A 24,360-nucleotide genomic window follows, 5' to 3' on the forward strand; every position below is an offset into this window, starting at 1 on the left:
GGGTGTAATGAAACCGGTCAATCTTCTGGCCAGTGAATGTGGGGACATTGGTTCTATGGCTACGAGAGCCAATATTCCATTGATGCTGCCAGAGTTCAACAAGCATTTGCAATGCAATATCTTAAACTCTCTCAAATGCGAGACCTATTTCATTGCAAATATTTGTTTACTATCAGCCATGCAGCGCTTTCACATTCATGGAGGCTGCGCCCTTTTCTACAGACAAGCCTCGTCTGAAGAAAGGGGCGTGGCCGACATTAAAGTGAAACTGTGACATGGGACGCTTTGACAAAAAAAAAACAGCATCTGTTTGTCATGTTGACAAACAGATAGTTTGTTTGTAAAAGCGCCCATGCCGCGCTTTCACTTAAATAGCGGTTGCGCACTTTTCTTTAGACGCGGCTTGTCTAAAGAAAGGGGCGCGGCCTCCATGAATGGGAAAGCACTGCATGGGCGCATGTAAACAAACAAAAAAAAGTACGCGTGGCCGCTATTCTGAAAGCGGACTGCCATTAGTAATAAAAAAAACGGGTGGCGTGCTGCGACGTAATAGGTGGAATAGGGGCAAATCATTAAACAAAATAGTGCTCACCGACAAGATAAAGCATACCGTGTAACAAGACCAGTAAAAGGTCCAGTTGTTATGGGAGGTAAGAAATGCAGACAAGACGGTACCAAGGAGGGACTAACAAGCCTAATAACGACTAGGAAGCCAGCGTTTAAGAAGGACAATGACACAAGCCAATTAGAAATACGGTTGGTGAGTGGGCGGGGCTCAAAAAAGACCATACTCTTATACTGCATGCCTAGCGGCAGCGCATGCGCTGCCCAGGCTCGACCTAAAAAGGAAATGGGCCAATTGTGACAGAACTTTTGGAAGTCACTTGCTGAGACTGGGGTGGACCATCTAGAAGTAGCGACAACTTAAGAAGCACACAAAAGGTATACATTGAGTATGAGCCTTGAGGAACTGGAAAAAAGATGGCAATGGCTAATCAACACAGCTGAAGATGGTTAAAACCGTTCTGGGCAAAACAAAGTGTGGATCCGAGGAATTCTGGACTGAGTCTCTAACCAACACTTACCTCAATATGTTAAAGATTTGTTTAAAGCACTCCTGCAGGGCTGAGAAGATATCTTAGTTAAACTTGACCTCAATCGCAAAGTGTTCAGCTCACATCAGACCCAGAAAAGATAAACTTCTCATGTTCTGACTAGAGTTCAACACTTTATACAGAAGGAGGAAATACTAAAAGCAGCTAGACAGTCCAAACCCAATGTGTTCCGAGGATCTACCTTGACTTTTTTTTCCAAGATATCTCCGCTATAACCCTTGCTAAAGATGAAGGCCTTAAAAATAGCGGCAGAATATTTACACGCTCACAAAATCCCACATCAGTGGGGCTTCCCCATGCATCTTCTATTCCGAAATAAAGATAAACAAGCCTTGATTTCTACTATATTTGCAACAAGGGGTGGTGAGGGACAGAGTCTCTGAATTAAGCAGAAAGCTCTCACCCAGTCAAGAGATCAGGGCTAGATCCAACACCGTTTTTTAGCTCACTGCACCATCCCAGTTTCAGAACCTGGCTGTATGCAAATTAGTCTGTTCCTGTCCCAGTGCATGATGGGAACAGGGCAAACCAAACTACAAAAGCCAATTCTTACACTGGGAAGGAAACAAGCTCCCGGGGACCGGTTTCTGGCATTACAGCCGTCTTCGGCCCGGTTTGCTTGAATCCTGATGGTGCAATGAGCAAGGGTCTCACATCTGAGAATACCCTTCCACGCTTAGGGTGGACAAAAATATTTGCAACAAGGGGTGGTGAGGGACAGAGTCTCTGAATTAAGCAGAAAGCTCTCACCCAGTCAAGAGATCAGGGCTAGATCCAACACCGTTTTTTAGCTCACTGCACCATCCCAGTTTCAGAACCTGGCTGTATGCAAATTAGTCTGTTCCTGTCCCAGTGCATGATGGGAACTGGGTAAACCAAACTACAAAAGCCAATTCTTACACTGGGAAGGAAACAAGCTCCCGGGGACCGGTTTCTGGCATTACAGCCGTCTTCGGCCCGGTTTGCTTGAATCCTGATGGTGCAATGAGCAAGGGTCTCACATCTGAGAATACCCTTCCACGCTTAGGGTGGACAAAAATATTTGCAACAAGGGGTGGTGAGGGACAGAGTCTCTGAATTAAGCAGAAAGCTCTCACCCAGTCAAGAGATCAGGGCTAGATCCAACACCGTTTTTTAGCTCACTGCACCATCCCAGTTTCAGAACCTGGCTGTATGCAAATTAGTCTGTTCCTGTCACAGTGCATGATGGGAACAGGGCAAACCAAACTACAAAAGCCAATTCTTACACTGGGAAGGAAACAAGCTCCCGGGGACCGGTTTCTGGCATTACAGCCGTCTTCGGCCCGGTTTGCTTGAATCCTGATGGTGCAATGAGCAAGGGTCTCACATCTGAGAATACCCTTCCACGCTTAGGGTGGACAAAAATATTTGCAACAAGGGGTGGTGAGGGACAGAGTCTCTGAATTAAGCAGAAAGCTCTCACCCAGTCAAGAGATCAGGGCTAGATCCAACACCGTTTTTTAGCTCACTGCACCATCCCAGTTTCAGAACCTGGCTGTATGCAAATTAGTCTGTTCCTGTCCCAGTGCATGATGGGAACAGGGCAAACCAAACTACAAAAGCCAATTCTTACACTGGGAAGGAAACAAGCTCCCGGGGACCGGTTTCTGGCATTACAGCCGTCTTCGGCCCGGTTTGCTTGAATCCTGATGGTGCAATGAGCAAGGGTCTCACATCTGAGAATACCCTTCCACGCTTAGGGTGGACAAAAATATTTGCAACAAGGGGTGGTGAGGGACAGAGTCTCTGAATTAAGCAGAAAGCTCTCACCCAGTCAAGAGATCAGGGCTAGATCCAACACCTTTTTTTAGCTCACTGCACCATCCCAGTTTCAGAACCTGGCTGTATGCAAATTAGTCTGTTCCTGTCCCAGTGCATGATGGGAACAGGGCAAACCAAACTACAAAAGCCAATTCTTACACTGGGAAGGAAACAAGCTCCCGGGGACCGGTTTCTGGCATTACAGCCGTCTTCGGCCCGGTTTGCTTGAATCCTGATGGTGCAATGAGCAAGGGTCTCACATCTGAGAATACCCTTCCACGCTTAGGGTGGACAAAAATATTTGCAACAAGGGGTGGTGAGGGACAGAGTCTCTGAATTAAGCAGAAAGCTCTCACCCAGTCAAGAGATCAGGGCTAGATCCAACACCGTTTTTTAGCTCACTGCACCATCCCAGTTTCAGAACCTGGCTGTATGCAAATTAGTCTGTTCCTGTCCCAGTGCATGATGGGAACAGGGCAAACCAAACTACAAAAGCCAATTCTTACACTGGGAAGGAAACAAGCTCCCGGGGACCGGTTTCTGGCATTACAGCCGTCTTCGGCCCGGTTTGCTTGAATCCTGATGGTGCAATGAGCAAGGGTCTCACATCTGAGAATACCCTTCCACGCTTAGGGTGGACAAAAATATTTGCAACAAGGGGTGGTGAGGGACAGAGTCTCTGAATTAAGCAGAAAGCTCTCACCCAGTCAAGAGATCAGGGCTAGATCCAACACCGTTTTTTAGCTCACTGCACCATCCCAGTTTCAGAACCTGGCTGTATGCAAATTAGTCTGTTCCTGTCCCAGTGCATGATGGGAACAGGGCAAACCAAACTACAAAAGCCAATTCTTACACTGGGAAGGAAACAAGCTCCCGGGGACCGGTTTCTGGCATTACAGCCGTCTTCGGCCCGGTTTGCTTGAATCCTGATGGTGCAATGAGCAAGGGTCTCACATCTGAGAATACCCTCCGAAATAAAGATAAACAAGCCTTGATTTCTACTAGACAATAAGCTATTTTCCCTGCTCCAGCTAAAAGATAAACCACACTTAAGGAAAGAGCAGCTGGATCAACAGCGACCAACATAAGGCAACAACAAAGAAAGAAAGCTACACAACGAGTAGAACACGGGGACCTCCGAGAAAGACAATTTTGCTTGGTTGATAATCCTCAATCATGGGGTCCTTGAAATGGGAGCTGTTGTGAAGATAAATACTCATGACCTATGTGGAGTTGTCCTTCAAAGGTGCCTCTGGACTCAAACCCAGTGGGTCTTTTTGCCATCTTCTGCCTACTGTAACACAGTACCTTAGAGTGGTAGGTTACTTGGAGTAGTTGTTGAATGCTATTAGTCTCCTTCAAAACTAATGTATTGTAGAAAGGCTCTTCTAAATGTAGCTTATTGTGTGCTAATTTCACATTATTTTTGGTCGTTAAGGCAGGGCGGGGAGGGGAGTAACCACCCCCTGGCTTCTGAGAAGCTGGCCCTACTGATGAGGTTTAGAAGATGTCTGCAGTATGTAATGAGGGAAGAGCCTCCCTGACACACACCGAAGCTCTGTGTAGTCTGACAGAAGAAACACGTTCTGAAGGCTCTCCATTAGTTCGAGTTTTACAGCACAGTTCTGTTATTGTTTTTATGTTTGTCTCCTACTATGGCCAGGAAAAGATTGTTGACCAGATCAGTGCAGAGAAGGTGGAGGGTCTATTGAGCAGCCTCAGGACTACGCTGTGGATGGATGTTGTTGGGTCTGTAGGCCTCATTTTACACCTGCGATGCAGGACAAGGGATCGACCCTGAATATTTTGACTATTAAGGTACAGGGTCTTAATTCATAATTAGAGGAAGCTGCTGCTCCATTGGCTCCAAATGAAAAAGGCGGCCTAGTGCTATTAGAAGAGAGGCACCTCTTACTCATTAGTATCATGAGATGTCAGTCACGATATACACCCGAAGAAGTTCCACTGTAATGCATTGACCAAGACTAAGGGTGTCACGGTTCTAATAGGGTTTGTGACAACTTTTCATGTAGACTCAATACATAGAGATACCGAGGTGAGAATAATACTGATTAATTGGATAAATATGGACAAATCTGAGACAATGGTGTTGGTTTGTGACCCAAAGCAAGGTCAAGAGCAGTTCTGTTCTTTGCTCTTCTCTTATTTACCCCAGTATTAATTGGACAACTTGATTTTTAGGAGTGACTTTAATACAATCAATCAATCAATCAATCACAACACTTGTATAGCGCGCTACTCACCCGGAAGGGTCTCAAGGCGCTTGGGGGAAGGGGGCCGCTACTGCTCAAACAGCCAGGTCTTGAGTTGTCTCCTGAAGGCGAGGTGGTCCTGGGTCAGCCGAAGGTGGATGGGGAGGGAGTTCCATGTCTTGGCCGCCAGGTAGGAGAAGGATCTGCCTCCAGCGGTGGCTCTGCGGATACGTGGTACTGCGGCGAGGGCGAGGCTGGCGGACCGTAGCTGGCGGGTGGGCGTGTGGAAGGTCAGGCGGTCGTTGAGGTACTTGGGGCCAAAGTTGTGGAGAGATTTGTGTGCGTGGGTTAGGAGCCTGAACGTGATCCTCTTGTTGACGGGGAGCCAGTGCAGGTTCCTCAGGTGGCGGGAGATGTGGCTGCGTCGAGGTATGTCCAGGATGAGTCGGGCGGAGGCGTTCTGGATGCGCTGTAGTCTTTTCTGTAGCTTGGCTGTGGTTCCGGCGTAGAGGGTGTTTCCGTAGTCCAGCCGGCTGGTGACGAGGGCCTGCGTAACCGTCTTCCTGGTTTCGATCGGGATCCATCGGAAGATCTTGCGGAGCATGCGGAGGGTGTGAAAGCATGAAGAGGAGACGGCGTTGACTTGTCTGGTCATCGAGAGGGAGGAGTCCAGGATGAAGCCCAGGTTGCGTGCGTGGTCTGTCGGCTTGGGGCGGTGCCCAGGGCTGGGGGCCATCAGGAGTCGTCCCCGGCGGAGGGTGATGGTCCAAGGATGAGGACTTCCGTCTTGTCTGAGTTCAGTTTCAAGCGGCTGTTCTTCATCCACTCGGCGACGTCTTTCATCCCTTTCATCTGGCGGTGTCAGGGTCTCTGGTGAGGGAGAGGATCAGCTGGGTGTCGTCGGCGTAAGAGATGATGTTGAGGTTGTGTTGGCGTGCGATGGCTGCGAGAGGTCACATGTAGACGTTGAAGAGGGTGGGGCTGAGTGATGATCCTTGCGGGAAACCGCAGATGACTTCGTTGGCTTCGGACGGGAGGAGGCGGACTCTGTGTTCTTCCCGCGAGGAACGAGATGATCCACTTCAATGCCTTCTCTTGGATGCCGGTGTTGCTGAGGCGTTGGACTAGGGTGCGGTGGCAGACAGTGTTGAACGTTGCGGAGAGGTCCAGGAGGATGAGGGCCGCTGTTTCCCCATTGTCGAGAAGGGCTCGGATGTCGTCGGTGGCTGCGATCAGGGCGGTCTCGGTGCTGTGGTTGGCTCTGAAACCGGACTGCGAGGGGTCGAGGGATCCATTAGTCTCGAGGAAGGCGGCCAGCTGTCTGTTGGCGATCTTCTCGATGACTTTGGCAGGAAACGGTAGGAGCGAGATGGGGCGGAAGTTTTTGAGGTTGGTGGGGTCCGCTGTTGGTTTCTTCAGTAGGGCGCTGAGCTCGGCATGCTTCCAACTCTCCGGGAAGGTGGCGGTGTCGAAGGAGGTGTTGATGACGTCTCGGAGCTGGGGTGCGATGGTAGTGTCGGCCTTGTTGGAGACGTGGTGGGGGCAGGGGTCAGTCGGAGATCCGGAGTGGATGGTGTTCATTGTGCGGGTTGTGTCTTCGGTGGTCACTGTGGTCCAGGTGCGGAGGGTCGTGGTGGGGTGCGCTTGTTCGGCCGTTGGGTGCGGGGATGGTGTGCCGAAGCTGTTGTGGATGTCGGCAATCTTGCGGTGGAAGAACGAGGCGAGGGAGTCGCAGAGATCTTGTGAAGGGGTGATGTCGTTGTTGCCGGTGCTGGGGTTGGAGAACTCCTTGACGATGCTGAAGAGTTCCTTGCTGTCGTGGGCGTTGTTGTCCAGTCGATCCTTCAGTGACTTCTTCTTGGTGGTGAGGATGAGCTGGTGGTGCTTGCGGGTCGCGTGTTTGAGGGCGGCCATGTTGTCAGTGGTCCGGTCGAGGAGCCAGGCTTGCTCGAGGGTGCGGCAGGTCTTTTGGGAGTTTTTGAGTTTGTTGGTGAACCAGGGGGCCTTCTTGCTTCTGGGCTTGCTGGGAGGGTTCTTCAGTGGTGCGAGGTCGTCGGCGCAGGCTGTCAGCCACTGCGTGAAGTTGCGGGCTGCTTCGTTGGGGTCCGGTGTGCTGGCGGGTGGGTTCTGGCTGAGGGAGGTGGTGAGCTGGTCGGCGGTGATTTTGCTCCAGCTTCTGTGAGGAACCTGTTGCGAGTGGTGGTGGGTTGTGGTTTTTCTGAAGCTGAAGTGGACGCAGCTGCGGTCGGTCCAGTGAAGTCCGGTGGAGTGGCTGAAGGCGATGTGCTTGCTGGATGAGAAGATGGGGTCAAGCGTGTGGCCGGCGTAGTGGGTGGGGGTGTTGACCAGTTGCTTGAGTCCAAGTTTTGCGAGGTTGTCCAGCAGGGCGGCGGTGTTGCGGTCCTTGTTGTTCTCCAGGTGGAAGTTGAGGTCCCCTAGGAGGATGTAGTCGGCGGAGGGGAGGGCGTGTGGGCTGATGAAGTCCGTGATGTCTTCGCTGAATTGTGTGCGTGGTCCCGGGGGTCTGTAGATGAGGGTGCCTCTGAGGGTCGTCTTTGGGTCGGTGTGGACCTGGAAGTGGAGGTGTTCGGCGGCGGGGAAGGTGTCGTTGGAGTCGGTCGTGATACAGCTGTTGAACCTAGTATAGATAGATCACACTAATCCTGACAGACATTAAATTCCGCATTTTCATAACCATGGACCTTGATGACTTGAAATTGGTAGATGTCCGGCACACAGCATATCGGAGAAAGGGGTTACACATTGTAATGTTTGGCCTCAAGCCCACATTGTGATGAAGGACGGACACAAACACTCTGCAGTGTGGTGTAATCACTGCCTGGGGCACGAGCGCCTGGCCTCTTTTTATTGGCATGGTCACCTGACTGGTATCGCCTGTGGTGGGTGGGTGTAAAGTGTGTATTACACCACTTGTGGAACACTAGAGCATGCCTAGCTAGAAACTACATCCCCCCCCCCCCCACCATTAATGAAAAGAAAGAATAAAAGTCCAACCTGAAAGAAAAATAAACCAACAATGGATAGTACTAAATCCGTTTCTTCAAGCCATCAGCCAGGCAGTGCTGGAGCCTTGGACGGCATGGTCATGATGTTTTTGATGGCCTTGGCAAAGTGTTTTAGGCCGACCTGGTCGAGCAGTGTCGAAATCCATGTATGAAAGTCCAGCATCAGTGCATTGAGAGCTGCGGTGAGGTCCACTCTGGAAGATCTCTGTATGTGAATCCTTTGCCTGGAGGCGGCGTGGTTGATGGTCTTCCTTGCTTCTGACTGCCGAGCTACTTCCGGTTTGCCTCTCTCACTCAGACTCTTCTCCCATTGGAGTCTCCTGGAGAGTCTTCCCACTGGGCTGCCATGGAACCGTGTGGACCGTGAGTGTGCTTTACTTCTGTATGCTGCGTCTTGACAGTGGCACACAGACGGGTCCTGGGTGGCTCGCCTCGTGGAACTCCGGTGATTGCTCTTCAGTTGGGCAGCAGGTTGGGCAGCAGGCGGCGATCTGATCTTGTGGAGCAAGGACTGGAAGGGCTTCGCAGTTTGCCTTTATCTTGCTGAGGTTGTCCGTCACCCGTGGCATCTGCGGTGAGATGCAGGGATGTCATCTGACTCAGACTGCCAATGCTTGGGACTGACTAGTCGCGCGGGCAAGCATTGGAGAGATATTCGCTTCGCGCTGGTTGCGGCTTGCGTTTGGTTCTTCTCCGTGGGTTGTTTCCCGGGACGTCAGTCTGGCGGGTGAATGTCTGGTGTCTTGGGGTGCGCTCATATTGTGGTGATATGAACCCTCTGCCCTGTCACTCTGTTCCTTTTCTCCTGCACACCTTTGATGGTTATCTGCCCTGTGGCGCTGAGTCGCTGTTCCTTCTCCCTTTGTGGAGTGGCGTTATGCCACTCTTTTCTCCTCCATTCGATCAGGATCTCACTTGGAGGTGACATCCTGCCAAACGTCTCATGTTGACGTCACATGGACACCTCACTGGCTGCGTCGTCGTCCAGACGGTCTCACCTTTCCTGTGGACCTGTTCCAGGTCTGTCCTGTCAGTAGGACTTGTACTTCCTCTTGGGAACTTTTGTTGGCACCATCTCTCTGAGAAGGTCTTGCTCTTCTGCCTTTTTTGGGGTCTTCTTCAATTCTGCCCTCTCTGGGGTCTTCTTCGATTCTGCCCTCTTTGGGGTCTTCTTCGATTCTGCCCTCTTCGGGCGTCCGTGCTTCTGGTGGTCTAACTGGCCACTTCTTCGACCTCTTTCTGGTTGCCTCTGCTTGGCGCGCTTCCAATTTGCGCTCTTCGTTTTCTTCACTGGGTGCACTTGCTGCGCATTCTGTTCCTGTGCTGTTTCTCACCTGCTTGGTGCTGTGCTCTCCTTTCCGACGTCTACACGTGGCTCTGACTCTCCTTTCGTAGTCTCAGCCTGGCGGTATTGGCTGTGTGGTGGCAACGGGTTGTAATATTTTCCTCCAGGTTTTCTGCATTGCTCACGTGATGCCTGCAACTCTCAGCACTCTTTTTGTCATCTGGTGGAGAGGTGCGAGTGCCTCACCACTGGCACTGGTTTCAGGCTGTGACAGACAGTCCTTTACTTCCAGGCATATGCTTTCAGTCTTTACCTTCAGTGAGCGTGTTACCCTGCAACAGCCACTAGATGGCACTTTATAGAGCAATGGATAAGAACACTCCGATCTCAGCTCACATATACAAAGAAATGGATGGAATACTGACAGAGACTGACTGGAGTTTGATCCAAAGAGTATGATTTTATACTTTGAGGCTTTGTATGGGAAACTTTTCCAAGCCCCTCTGAGGATCACTTCCTTATTTTGCTATTTGAAAGTGATGGAGTGCAATGGTGTTTTGAAATTTGTAGGGGTGCATCATATTCACGGATAGTCCACACTGGCATATGTACTCTTATGTTGTATTAACAATTGACTATTAGAAGGTGTTCAGTAATAACGTGTGAAAGTAAATGGTAGGAAAAAATGTTGTGTTATGTAAATAGACAGCGTAGCATTCATGCTATAATGTTTTAATTCATAGTATTCAATGTCATCTGCGTAACAAATTTGCTTACATGTGATGTGCATGATCTAAACGTGCACCATATTGAAGTTGCGCATAAACGTGACTTAGTTGCATTTAACATGTAGAATTTTGTAAGTGGCTTGCAGTTAACTCAAATTCGATGTGCTTCTGCAATGTAACGAGGTATAGAGGCCCAAATGAAATGTTCACTTATGCGTGTATTCGAAAGGCCTATGTATTTCACTCTTATGTTGGCCGATTTCTGTAGGCCTGAATTATATTTTCCCTGAGGGCTCTGAGCTGGACTGTTAGAAATTTCATACGCATGTTGAATCTGTTCTGTTCTCACGTTTCTGTTGCAGGTGGAGAAAGTAGTCTTTGTTAGTTAAAATGACGACTTTTGTTTAAGAGAGTTAGATTTGGGAGGATGCAATACATTTTGGTGAAGTGAGCTGATAATTGGGAGCCGGTGTTCCTTCTCACTGAGGGAGGCTTGGGAATCAAGGTCATCGAGCCAGGAGCTGGGAGCACAGACACTGCGTGGAAAATCAACTATGGGAAATCTCCAGCAAGATGAGGTGATCTGTGGGCGTATTCTATGTTTTTGTGTTTTGTATTTGGGATAGTGTCCCGGGATGGAGTCAGGAGAAGGTATGAGAAGATCTAAGGCGAGGGAAGGAGCATCTTAGAACAAGCTCTGTAGTTTCGGCTACTTGGTCCATACAACATGAGGGTACTTCTTAGGAAGTCTTCACGCGCTGACACATTTATCCTGATCTTGTCTGGGAAATGCTAAGTAGGGATGTCCCTATAGTGGTAGTGTAGGGACAGACTAATGCTTTTTATTCATACCCCGCAGATGAAGACTGAACTTGAAATGGGGCTAATAATTGCCTGCGTTCTGCTTCAGGAGATTGTCATTCTGTTATTCTACAACCACCTTATGAGGTGCTTGTACGTCCAGTTGTTTTTGGCTTTACAATAAATGTAAATGTAAATGTGGGATTCTTGTAAAGCGCACTGTTACTCTACCCGAGTGTCCTGGCGCTGTAGACCACTGGGGAACCCGTCCTGGTTTTCCCTGTGAGATCGTCCCTTTCTGGGTATCTCCAGGGTGAAACCAGGAATCCCCGGTGTCTGTGGGGGGCCGTTGTAGAGATGAGGCAAGCTTAATGCCCAGAGTTACCGAGTGTGTTCCCTGGTTAGAGTAGGCACTGAGACGAGAATTATCTAGTCCGTTGACCCCTGGTTCACGACCCTGCCGCATTGGGAATTGAACCCTGGTCCCAGGCCGTTCTCTGCTTACAGGTCTGCTGCCTCTAACCAGTGAGCCACACCTCTCCACTGGTAAACCCCACTAATTTAAAGACCAGAGTCTGTGGTTCTTCAGTCCTAGTTTTACAAGTTAGGATCTTATTAATATGAAGTGGTTCTCTTCTTTATGCTTCTCAGTAGCAATAAAGGTCAGTCGGCCGTGAGTTCCACAGTAATTTTGTAGAGAGGAACTCTGCCTCTTTCAAAAGTGACAAAATACAGTTGAACATTGAATTGTCTTGATCTATTTGACACTGCTTGTAACTGTATATTATTGTGTGTGCATAAGAACATGTTTACATATGGTTGTTTTTTTTGGTTTTTTAAAAAGAGCTAGACTCAAGGAAAGGGGAATGGGGAGACTTGATATCTCCACTCTTCCTTGTCACACAGCTGGGCACTGTCTTCATCTGGGGTACCATTGCTATCTAAAGAGAACAGTAAGTCTTGCATTATTTTTTTTAATAATGCAAATTATCTCAACTACCACAGTTGGGACCCAGAATCAATTCTCTGTTTTTCCTGCGGCCAACCCTGAACAGGGTCTAAAAACCTTTTAACAGAGGCCTTTAAAAATGGGTCTAGCTAAAACATTTAATAATTGAAGGAGCTGTATGAGACTCTTGAGGGATCCCTGTTCCTTCCCAGACACCAGCAATGCCAGTTTGTGTAGAATGAAGTTAGGAGATGAAGACAGAGACACTAGTCTATGGTAGCAAAACATCTAGCTAAAACAGGGCTCTAAACATACATGTTCACATGTCAATGTTACCATCCTGTTTACAAAGCAATGCAATCATCCTGACCATAGTCCTCAACCAAGGTTTAATTCAACAACAAAAGGATAGCTGGTAGCTATATTGCCATAACCAGGGTCCAGGATTCATGATATGGTTGGTTCCTGCTCTAATCTGCATCCATTCATCTGCAAGCCCTGAGGTTTGAGGGTCAGAAGATGTTTGTTTTAGAATAGTTTTGACATTTAGTTATTGTTTCAGCATAGAAAAACAAATTTGAAACTGTCTAGTTATATTTTTTCAAATCTAATTACTTAGACATAATTCACCCCAATGGAATTGCGTTAAGCAGGGAATGGATAAAAAGGCAAGCTGGAGTGTAGCATAATGAATTCAAGGATACACAATGCATAGGATCTGAAGAAAATAGAAAATTCAAGGTTAAGTTCTTAGAGTAGTGAAACAGTGCTTGGGTCAAAAGAGTTTAGGCCACTGTCAGCTATGTGAGGTTGTTGACTGAAGAGAGGAGGTGTATGGGCTACAGCAGAGGGGGCAGATCATAAGCTGTTGTGATCTTGGCCTGGAAGTGACTGTGACAACATAGGATCTCTACAGCAGCACCATTCAGGCGCAGAGAGTGCATTGAAGCAGAGAGGATATAGGACAAGCACAACTTCACACGTCACTGAGAGCAGCCAGCGGCCTAGAACTGAGAGACTAGACATTCACTCCTGCTTTTTCCCACAATCCAGAACTTGTGTTCATAATCTTCCCCAACAGGTGTGTGTTCTCTAAAAGTGCAACCTATCAGGGTTGTACCATCACACCTTGTTATGTTTTATTATTATTATCATTATTGTTATTATTATTATCTGTTTGTTCTGTGACCTGGTGGTTATTGCCCTGTGCGCCATCTTCCCTTGTGTTCTTTCATGGTAACCTACTGAGTTGTTATTGGCATTATGACATAGAGATTATCGCAGTTGACCTGTATGGGTTACTTTCATGTCTAAAGTGGCATTTAAGGGTAATGGTACTGACCACTGCAGCATCAACAAGTAGTGTGGAGCCAGGCCCGTCTAAGATTCAACAGCTGATTACCATGAAAGCACTCACCATGTCTGTTGCAGGGTTCCATGTAGGGCCACATGAAGCGGCACTGAAGGATTTTAGAGATCTCATGCATTTATGGCCATTACACATGTCGGCTCTTGTGTCCAGAGAAATAGGTCCCTTTATCTAAACTAATCCTATCTTCTGGAAGGACCATTTATCTCTTATGTTATAATAGTGTATTTTAGTATGGTTCTAGAGTCAGTCAGTATATGGTTCTAGAGTCAGTCAGTCACACAGCTTTATTCGATCTTTTGTAAATAGACCATAAAAGCACAACAGCTCATATAAAATAATTTCAAGTTATTTAATACATGTTTACATTGGTTAAAATAAGTATTAAACAAGTGTGCTGTGATCAGAAATAGGACCTTTAAAATCATTTGTATGAAATTACACACTACTATCAAAAAGTGGTCCCACCTTTTTCCTCTTCTTAAAACAGGCCCATAGGAATGAAGCAACTTAGAAACATACAAATGGGTCTGTTAAAGCCTTTAGAAAATACATGGTGACCCGTCCGTGCCTAAGGATTGGAAGTATAAATATTTTCCTTTCCTCAAAGTCGTTTTTACAAAATAGTATAATATGCAGGTCCGACTGGACAGCATGGTTGTTACAGGGGCAGGGAGCGAGATCTGCTAATCTATATTTATTTTGTGGGTAGCCCAAGAGTATCGGGATCATATTCAGTCTGAAGCATAATAATATGAATCTGTGCTGCAAATTGTTTATGCGAGATAAATCATGAAAACCCTCTCCTGATAATGGTGGAACCAGGTCATATGCAATAGAAGACTGATTGATCCGGTTTTTTTCACTACAGGCTTGTTCTGCTCTTTGGAAATATAGATCCATTAACCATTTCTACTTGACTTCTTTGCAAGTGTCGGGGTCTTGAAAAAGTTTGAACATCCCTATGGCTTTCAGTACTAATGGGGGTGGGGTCGCACACTACTCACACACCGGCGGTGTCGCCCCTAAGGACTCTGGTTAATGTAGTGACGTGTTCGCGATGCATCATCTTTCGATCTTCTGCTATCTTCGCTGTCTTCGCCATCCCTGGACACGTGTTTCGGGGTATCAACCCTCGTCAGCAGGGATAGGCTGTGTTCTGGGGTTGCCGATGGCTGCCAAATATCTGCCAGGTTTAGTACCACTCAGGTGCGTAGGTGCGGGATCCCAGGCTCATCAGCCAACTGCTCAAGGGAGCTTTAATGTTACAAATGGGGGTGGGGTCGCACACTACTCACACACCGGCGGTGTCGCCCCTAAGGACTCTGGTTAATGTAGGGACGTGTTCGCTATGCATCATCTTTCTATCTTCTGCTATCTTCGCTGTCTTCGCCATCCCTGGACACGTGTTTCGGGGTATCACCCCTCGTCAGCAGGGAAAGGCCGTGTTCTGGGGTTGCCGATGGCTGCCAAATATCTGCCAGGTTTAGTACCACTCAGGCGCGTAGGTGCGGGATCCCAGGCTCGTCAGCCAACTGCTCAAGCTTTATTCGATCTTTTATAAATAGACCATAAAAGTACAACAGCTCATATAAAATAATTTCAAGTTATTTAATACATATTTACATTGGTTAAAATAAGTATTAAACAAGTGTGCTGTGATCAGAAACAGAACCTTTAAAATCATTTGTATGAAATTACACACTACTATCAAAAAGTGGTCCCACCTTTTTCCTCTTCTTAAAACAGGCCCATAGGAATGAAGCAACTTAGAAACATACAAATGGGTTTTTTAAAGCCTTTAGAAAATACATGGCGACCCAGCATTGCCTAAATTTATGGTGCCTAAGGATTGGAAGTATAAATATTTTCCTTTCCTCAAAGTAGTTTTTACAAAATAGTATAATATGCAGGTCCGACTGGACAGCATGGTTGTTACAGGGGCAGGGAGCGAGATCTGCTAATCTATATTTATTTTGTGGGTAGCCCAAGAGTATCGGGATCATATTCAGTCTGAAGCGTAATAATATGAATCTGTGCTGCAAATTGTTTATGCGAGATAAATCATGAAAACCCTCTCCTGATAATGGTGGAACCAGGTCATATGCAATAGAAGACTGATTGATCCGTTTTTTTTCACTACGGGCTTGTTCTGCTCTTTGGGAATATAGATCCATTAATCATTTCTTCTTGACTTGTTTGCAAGTGTCGGGGTCCTGAAAAAGTTTTGACATCCCTATGGCTTTCAGTACTGTTTCTACATAAGTTAGCCACCTGATCCTTTTGTAATGATCTAGATTACAGCATTCTCTTATAATGGTTTGTGTCAGGTCGACTGTTCTAGAGTCTTTTTAATGCATTCATAGGTTAATCAAGTAAATCTGTGCTTGATGCTTTATCTGCCGATGTCAGTAGAAAATGTGCGTGTTCATTATTAACACATTTATTTTGAATTGTTTATAGTTATTTGTTATTACTGAGTGTGTGAAGAATGTTTCTAAATATAAATATCAACTTTTTTTTTTCTATGTTAATCTCTTCATGTTTCTCTCCCCAGGATGTAAAGACCGTGTTGAGCAGGTACGATTCTCTTCTTTATTAGCTCGTCACACAAAACAGTATTGAGGAGACATCATAGTTACTTTTATCAAACTACACTCTTACATGTATATAAAGCAGTATTTTGATGTATATTGGAACCGTGTGGCTGACTGTGTTGAATGGTTGCTTCTGAACAATGTATTCTTAAGGTCACAGGCTATGCAGACTCTGGCTTCCATCCTTCTGACACTGGTAAATGGAATACTGTTAATGTGTGTGTTGCAGTTGTATTTTTTACAGCATATAGAAGCAGTAACATTGTGGTATAATGTGCTATACTAAAAACGTTTTATTTGTTATTAGTCCCTTTTTAAATTTACTAAATATGTATAGTTTTACTTACAGAGCATGTTTACATTATTTATTTGTATGAGAGTAAATAATATTTTAACCATTAACATATTTGGGTTGTAGGGTACAACTGAAAATGTGTTTTCCTCACTTGTCCCATTCTAATCTTAGAGCTGCATCTCATTTCTTTATTTGATAGTTTAGATATCCAGTCAAGTACTTCCCTTTGGGAAATCCCATCATTTTTCAGTCTAGGTGCACTCCGTGTCGGATCCTTTGCACTCTGAGGTCCTTTACTCCTTATTGTATCCCACAATAGTATTACTTGGTGAGAATGTCCAAGGATCAAGCCTTGGTGAGCAACAGGGCTAAAAGTAAAAATGGTTCTGATAATTGTGGTTGGGCTCATTGGTTACAAACGGAGGTGTGGGAGAAAGTTTGTGATCAGAGTAGTTAAGTCTAAATGCTTCGGCTTCTGGTTTTCATGTTTCGGCTTCTGGTTTACCTCCTGCTTCTGTCAGTCGGAATGGTAGACTAAGGAAAGCTCCCGCTAAGTTCAATGAATATGTTAGATATTAGTTTTGACATTTCTTTTATTTTTACTGATTAAGGGGGAGGTGATGTGCTAGAATGTTTAGAGTGTTTCTTTAAGATTGTATTGTATTCTGTATTATGTCATGGTTTACTTGTGTATTGATTTGAACCCCTTGGAGTGTTCGGGGATCGAGGTTCCTTCTGTGAGAGCAGTTGCTGAGGGAGCCCCGAGTTGACAGGACGCTCTGAGATTGTGGATGAATACCATCTTGGAATAAACTACTGATATTTCAATATAAAGGATTACCAGCTCTTATTACATGGACCCAGTTCGACTGATTGCTCTGAGAAGTCTTCATTCCTTTGGTGTCTCGCGGTGTTCGATCAGCTGCTTTTTTTGTTCAAAACCCCATGTTCTATTTCTCATTTATTCCACGCTGGAAGCGGCCTGCCCACTCCCTACCTGGTTACAATTTGTTATATCCCCACATTTATCTGACATAATTCAAATTCCTTAACTATACCTTCCTTCTGAGCAGATGAGAATTTGATGCCATCCCCACTTATCTCTTTTCAAGGTATGAAACTATCAAAGCTCAGCAAATAGCTTATGATACCATCAAGGAGAAAGAAAATGAGACAGATAAGGTGAAGGAGGTGGACCTGCAGATGAAGATAATGGAATCATTGGGTGAGAAAACACAAAGTTGTCATTAATATGACCATACAAAATGTCTAGTAAATTGTAAATGTCTATATTCATAAGATCACCAACATATCCACTTACTTAAATCCCAACCTATTAAAGAGCTTTAAGGCATCAAAGCTGATAATAAAATTAGTGTAGTAATACAACTCCACTTCATGCTAGAGACATCCAACTTTGAAGTCCTGTAAAATACCTGTACACTTATTCATCCAGTGTTATGGTCCACAGAGAATCAACCTCATAAGGATAATAGTGGTCACGCTGTGATTTGATCATTTAATAACAGATAATTCCGTAACTGACTTCATTCTGTTTAGTTCATGTGAAGCTATAATAAAGTAAATATGAGTCATACACGAGACCCAAAATTCTGGTTCTACTAAGTGGTAAATGACTTCAGCTTTAATAAATAATCTGAATATTGTACTGAATCGCTCAGATATTCTTAGGATGTGTTTTAGAGGAGGTTGGAATTGAGATATTTGTCAGAAATTGTCTGATGTCCCATTTCTCGTCCTTTCTCTCAGTTACCCACCTCAATTAAAGGTCAGGGGAATATGGCTTTCTTGATGGTAGGGAAAGCCCAGTGGCAGGCCCAGTACCATCCTATTTTCAGGGGTTCCCCCGTCAACATTACCTCCAGTGTTTTTCTTGTCCAAGACTTCCATGTCAATCACAGGTTTCCACACAAACTCTGAAAAAAACCCCAGTGTGTGGTTGACATAATTCACTTTTTATACCGTAAAACGGGAGCCTGTTTGGGGGTTTGACAGCCAAAGGGGTGCAAAGTTTGAATATGAAATGGAATAAATTGTGGATCCTCAGGGGAATGGAGCAATGTCTGGGTGAACCGCAAAGCACCAGCGTTTCCATTCCTTAGCAGTAATCCAGTGCCTACGACCTCTCCCTCGTGAGGCCCAGTCTTTCTCCAGATTTCACTGCGCAATTCACGCCTTCAATCCTTGGTAATACTCTAGTGCCCACAACATCTCCCTTGTGAGACTCCGCTATAATCATTCTACCTGCCCGACCTCTCCATTGGCATAATTATTTGAGCCTAGTCCGATTCATCCTTATCCTGAGGTCCCCACGATTACGTGCCCCGCCGTATTGAACTCTTGTCCCCGCCATGGGCCATGCACTCTTATAAATACTGTAACCTGGCCCTGATGATGACCTAAAATTAGAACAGGTCGAAACGCCGTCGACCCTTCAGCGCAATCCTTGGCGCCACCCTCATGGTTCCCTCAAAATTAATTGGACTCCTAAATGTATTTATGTAAGGGAGCCTCTAAGAGTTCAATATATAAATGTATATATTAATGTTCTTTTCTGCACCGTCTTTCGCTGTATTTAACCCTTCTATTGTCACTTGCGCCGTTCACTTTATATTTCACGAGTACTGTTGTGCACAGTTTTATACAGGTTACATGGCATTTAATGTAACTGAGTGCTGCTATTTTGTTTTTGGCTAAATGCACGACAAATGTTGCATTCATTGGCCTTAAAGAGTTTTTCTGTCTCCCTGTTTCCCTTCCCTTGCAACTTTTATGAGCATGCTTCTTTGAAAGTGAAATTGTCCTACTAAATAATACCTGTTGAGACAGTGTTGTGTCCTACATTGACATTAGTATCAGCAGAAGATTCATATTTTATTTTGATCTGATTCAGATCCATTGGAAAAAGCACCAAATATCCCAGCGGAAACTGATGATAATGAGATAGGGGGGACAGATCACTTCTCCTTCATACTGATGATGCATTGTAGTTTGACGTACAAAATGCCAGTGGGCTGTACACATCTTCTGACATTCAAAGGGAGCTAGGCTCACCATCTGAGCCACCAACAGCAGAAGTTGCTTTGTTTTCAGTGGTAGTTTGGAGGGCAGCTGAGACACTTGAATTGTAGTAGCTCACCATAGAGATGAAAACAAATGTATTGAATGAGATTCTTCAACCAACGACTCAGACTTTTTATCAGAGAGCCTGATTGTTTAGGCTCTGACAAGCAAGGTATACTTGAATTTCTTTTTGACTCATTCCAGATAGGAAAACGAAATGAACTGTTGCTTTTGGAAAGCAGATGCTTTCTTCAGCTAGTCTAGCTTGCAGTTTGTCTTTTGGGTAGATACAACCACTCTTTTTGTGATATGGCCAAAGACATCTTGTCTGCTATCCGAGAAGACCTCAGGCCCTCAGTATCCCAAACTATGCATGATGGTCACAATGCAGTATGTGCTCCAAACTGTTCTTGTTACTACAGACTGCATTGGCTGAGCTATTGGCACCAGTGTCATGCTCAGAAGCCATGCCTGTATGAGATCAACCGGTTTTCTAGAGATTTGCAAGTGGTCCTGATGGACATGCCCTTCGATTGCTCCATTCTGTTTGGAGAAAAGGCTCCTTTTGAGGAGGCGGAGGACACCTTAGGGGACTTACCTGCAGTTTCTTTTGGCCCATCTCCCACATCATCCTATTTATGACCTAAAAGGAAAAAGAAAAGGTTAAACGGAAAGAATGGCAAACCAGAGAGCGAGAGGAAAGTAAGACACAAATAAAGAAAAGATTTCTGTTTCTTCTCCAGGATTGGACCCCAAAAGAGGAAGCTGGGGAGGAATTAGTCGAGGACAGAGAGGATGACTCAAGAGTACATGAGGAGGCCAGATGCTTGCAGGCAGAGACAAGCAAGAGAATATGCAGACAGCCACAAGCACTCTCAATCGCACAGACCAGAGAGGTGCCTGGCTCACGCCACACTGTAGGAATGGTGTGGTTAACACAGGTGGACCACGGCTCACGCAGGTTGGAGACACAGGTAAAAACTAGGGGATTGAAAGATGGGGTGGCGACGTCACAGAACAGTCTCTAGAAACTATTGACACTAAAAAAGGAAGACTTTTGATCTGTTTATTTCTGTTTAATAAGAAATCTACGTGGTCAGAATTCCCTTGCTTAAGCTAGAGTCATTTATTACCTAGTTTTTACTCTCTGTCTGGGGGATTGTAAGGGAAGATGAGAGCTAGCTCTTTTTTTTTTGCTTATGGTGTTTGTGTTTTTTTCTCATAAGTTTTACAATTAACTAATCTATCAAGGTTAGAAGAAAACATAAATAGGCAAAGCGACAATAGGAAAGGGTGAAGGAACCCAAGTTGACCTACTCGCCTCTTTTTTTCTGATGGTCTCTGGCACAACCCGGTCTTGTCCTGATGAAGAGAAGGGTAGTAGTCAGTACTTTGGAAAAAAGACAGTAAACAGAAAGTAGAAAAGTCAGACTGTGTGAACTCTGAACCAGACTAATTAGCAAAGAGCAAGCAAACTGAAAAACGATTTGTCTGGCTCTAGAAGTCTGTCTGCCATCTATCAGAAGCAGAAGTAGGCTGGGACAGTTCCTCACAGACAACATGAGGGCCATGCAGTTCTGCAACAGGCAGGGTAGAATAAGGTCTTGAATCCTGTGATAGGAGTTGGAGTGTCTTCTTGGTCACCAACCACCTAGTGGGGTCCTTGAATGCCAGAGCAGATAACCTGGCCATGCGTTGGCTGACAGAACATGGTTAGCATCTTCATTCCAAGGTGGGGATGCGCATATCTGATCAACGGTGAATAGTTGGCTAGATCTGTTCACCACCATTGAGAAAACCGTGTCAGCAATTCTGTGCAGTCGAGTTTCCTCCAAGGTGCACGTTAGCAGCCGCAATCTAGCTGGAACTGAATTAAGGACTCCTGTGTCTATTTCCACTGCTACCTTCCCTGCCTTGCTTTATAAGGAAGATCTAGACAGACCAGGCCCAATGCATATCATCGGTCTGTACTGGGCCAAGAGAGGGTGGTATGCAGGGTCCTGCATCCAAGTCTCTGAAACCTACACCTCCTTGTATGGAGATTGATGGGTACCAACTGAATGTGTTTGACATCCCGACGGAGATGGTTTGTGTCATCCTTGTAGTCAGATCATTGTATGATTTCAATCTATGCTAGGCGCTGAGCCAAGATTTGTTGCCTGGTTTGGTGCCAAAACACTGACCCCTTACAAGTCAGACTTTTTTTATGCAAGGCCATGCAGTGGCCCTGCAGTGGGCACAGTGAGGGGGTATTTATTAGCTGCTTCAAAATTTCTGTGTTTTCCTGCCTAACAGTCTTGTTTAAGTTACTTTTTGTGGTCTGTTTCATAAAAGGTTTACTCACAATCCTCACCCATTTCGTTATGCCTATTGGTACTGAACTTGGTTTTGACGTTTCTCATGTGCATACCTTTTAAGCCTATGCACAGCTGTTCCTAATGCACTTATAACTATCACATCTTCCTCACTGCAGTTAAGTCAGTTATACCACGTAAGTGAGCTGCAGATGCTTACAGATACCACCTTAATTCATTACAAATGACGTTGGCCTTCCTTCCAAAAGTTGAGACTTCATTTCATATTGGTCAATCAATCATTCTACCAACATTTTTTCCGCGCCACACCCATTGAATGAGGAAGACAGAATCCAGCCCCCTGACCTTAGGAGGGCATTAAGTTGCAATAAAGCCCTGTGTTTGTTTGTGTAAAGAAAGGCAAGACAGTGCAGAAGAGGACCCAATCAATGTGAATAGCCTTCTGCATCAAAATCTGCTATGCACAAGTCAAGAAGTGCAAGCTTTGGCAGGAGAGGTACCTGTTTTAGACATCTGCCAGGCTGCGATGTGGGCATCAGTGCCCATGTTCTAGAACTCTACTGTCTGCATAGTCTGCCCCAGCGGAAAGGTTACTTTGCTCAGTTGGTTTTGAGGGAATTTTTGGTCCATTCCCTTTTGGGGGGTACTGCTGTGGTGCATATTCTAAAGGAGAGAAAACCGCTATTAGAAGTATTCATCAGAGGGGCAAGTTACTTACCTTCGGTAAAGCTCTTTCTGGTGGTTACTCTAACTGCAGATTCCTCATTGACCGCCCTTCTCCCTATTCCCCAACACCCGGAGCACCGCCAAGAACAAGCAACAAACCCCACAACAGGCAGGCATGAGCACAGAGAGAGTCTCGTAGTGAACCTTAGCTCTCGTGTGCTGTCTGAGCTAGAACTTCGAGTGCTGAACAAAGGGCTGGGCTTCGTACCCACGAACAATACAGATCCCTTTCAACTCCGTTGTGAGATCAAGAAATTTTTTAGGAAGGTGCGTTTACATTTTTTCTTCAAGGATAAACCGATGGAGATTGATGATACTCCAACCAACACTGGTTTGAAGAAACCCTCCACTTTTACTCCTTTATCACATCAGGTGCCACCTCAGGTGGGAGCATTTGAAAAGGCAGTACTATATGACTTGAACCGCTTGACAAGTGGAGAAGAGAAATCTTTCTCTAATATATCAAGAGAAGAAAGAACAGCCATAAATACCTTGGTAAAAGACTCAACCATAATCATAAAACCAGCAGATAAAGGGGGAGCAACTGTGGTTATGGACTTTAACATCTACAGAGGAGAATGCCTCAGACAGTTACAAGACCATAGGCACTATCGTCTCTTGACTGAAGACCCGACCGCCAGATTGCAAAGTGAAATAAAGAACATGGTGGAAGAGGCGTCAGCCGAGGGCTGGTTCACAGAGTCAGAAGCCCGCTATTTGATCTCATCCAATCCCATCGTACCATACTTCTACAACCTGCCTAAAATTCATAAGGCCCAAAGGCCACCACCGGGCCGCCCGATTATTTCGGGCATTGGTTCATTGCTTGAGCCACTGTCCACTTTTGTGGACATTTTTCTAAGGCCATTGGTTAAAAGGATGCCAACTTTCTTACAAGATACTGCTGATGTATTAAGATTGCTTCCAGAGACCGAGTTCAACATCGGGACTGACCTTTTGGTCAGCTTCGATGTTGAGTCTCTGTATACCTGCATACCACAGCAGGAAACGTTGCAAACAGTACAGAGTCTTCTGGAGGACTCAAACTTAGATTCTATCACTCCAATCAGCTTCATCATGGAGTGCGCCCGATTAGCCATGACAGAAAATTTCTTTGCTTTCGAGGAAGATTTGTATCTACAGGTATCGGGTACATCGATGGGCAGCGTTTTCGCCCCATCTTTAGCGAACCTGTATGTTCACATGTTTGAGAACAAGTGTGTCTTTGATAACACAAATCCATTCCTACATCAGATTTTAGTGTGGAAGCGCTACATAGATGACATTTTTGTCATCTGGCATGGAACATCTGAGACAGTCATCCTCTTCCTACAATGGCTCAATGTACAGAATCCATTTCTAAAGTTCACAATTGAGCACAGCGCAGAAGAAATAGCCTTTCTGGACATAACCATCTTTCCTGAGAATGGCCATCTTGGCAGCAAGTTATATCGCAAACCAATGGCCCGTAACTCTCTCTTGCCGTATACAAGCTACCACCCTAAAGCTCTACGCGACAACCTGCCGGTGGGACAATTCCTGAGGATCCGCAGGAATTGTTCAAAAACTTCTGATTTTGTAGATTTTTCTCAGGACTTGGCAATGAAACTACGAGATCGGGACTATCCTAAACATCTTGTGAAAAGGGCACAGAAAAGGGCACATAACAATAATCGGGATGCCCTGTTGAGTCCTCCAGTCCTGAAGCCACCTTTAGACAGACTAACCTTTGTGACAACCTTTTGCACATTGTCTAATAAATTGCAGAAAACAATAAAAAGGAACTGGAAGATCCTCAACAGTTCTGGAGCCACGATCCAGCCACCACTCTTTTCGTTCAAAAGGGGCGCGAGTCTGAAGGATAGTCTGGTCCACACGAGGCCTAGGCGCACAAATGTGACTCCAGCTAATACCCTGTGGAATCTACCTCCACGATTAAGGCATTTTCCTTGTGGAATATGTACTGCGTGCCCACAGACTGAGAAGACAGTTTCCATTGACATCGGTACCTCAAGGCCGTGGGTTCTACAAAGCCACACGAACTGTAACGGCGACAGGTTGATATATTTGATCAC

General features: G+C 45.6%; 1 pseudogene across 1 annotated transcript in view; it reads left to right on the top strand.

Annotated features, from left to right (window-relative positions):
• LOC147717630 (E3 ubiquitin-protein ligase TRIM39-like) overlaps positions 1-24,360 on the top strand; it is a 245,838-nt pseudogene that overhangs the window by 77,280 nt on the left and 144,198 nt on the right. Inside the window, exons 4-5 of the transcript XR_015296081.1 lie at positions 15,826-15,848; positions 17,273-17,385. The product of XR_015296081.1 is annotated as an E3 ubiquitin-protein ligase TRIM39-like (transcript). The remainder of the gene's footprint in view (positions 1-15,825; positions 15,849-17,272; positions 17,386-24,360) is intronic.

This window comes from Lissotriton vulgaris, chromosome 5 (genome assembly GCF_964263255.1).
Source record: "Lissotriton vulgaris chromosome 5, aLisVul1.2, whole genome shotgun sequence".
NCBI classification, from domain to species: Eukaryota; Metazoa; Chordata; class Amphibia; order Caudata; family Salamandridae; genus Lissotriton; species Lissotriton vulgaris.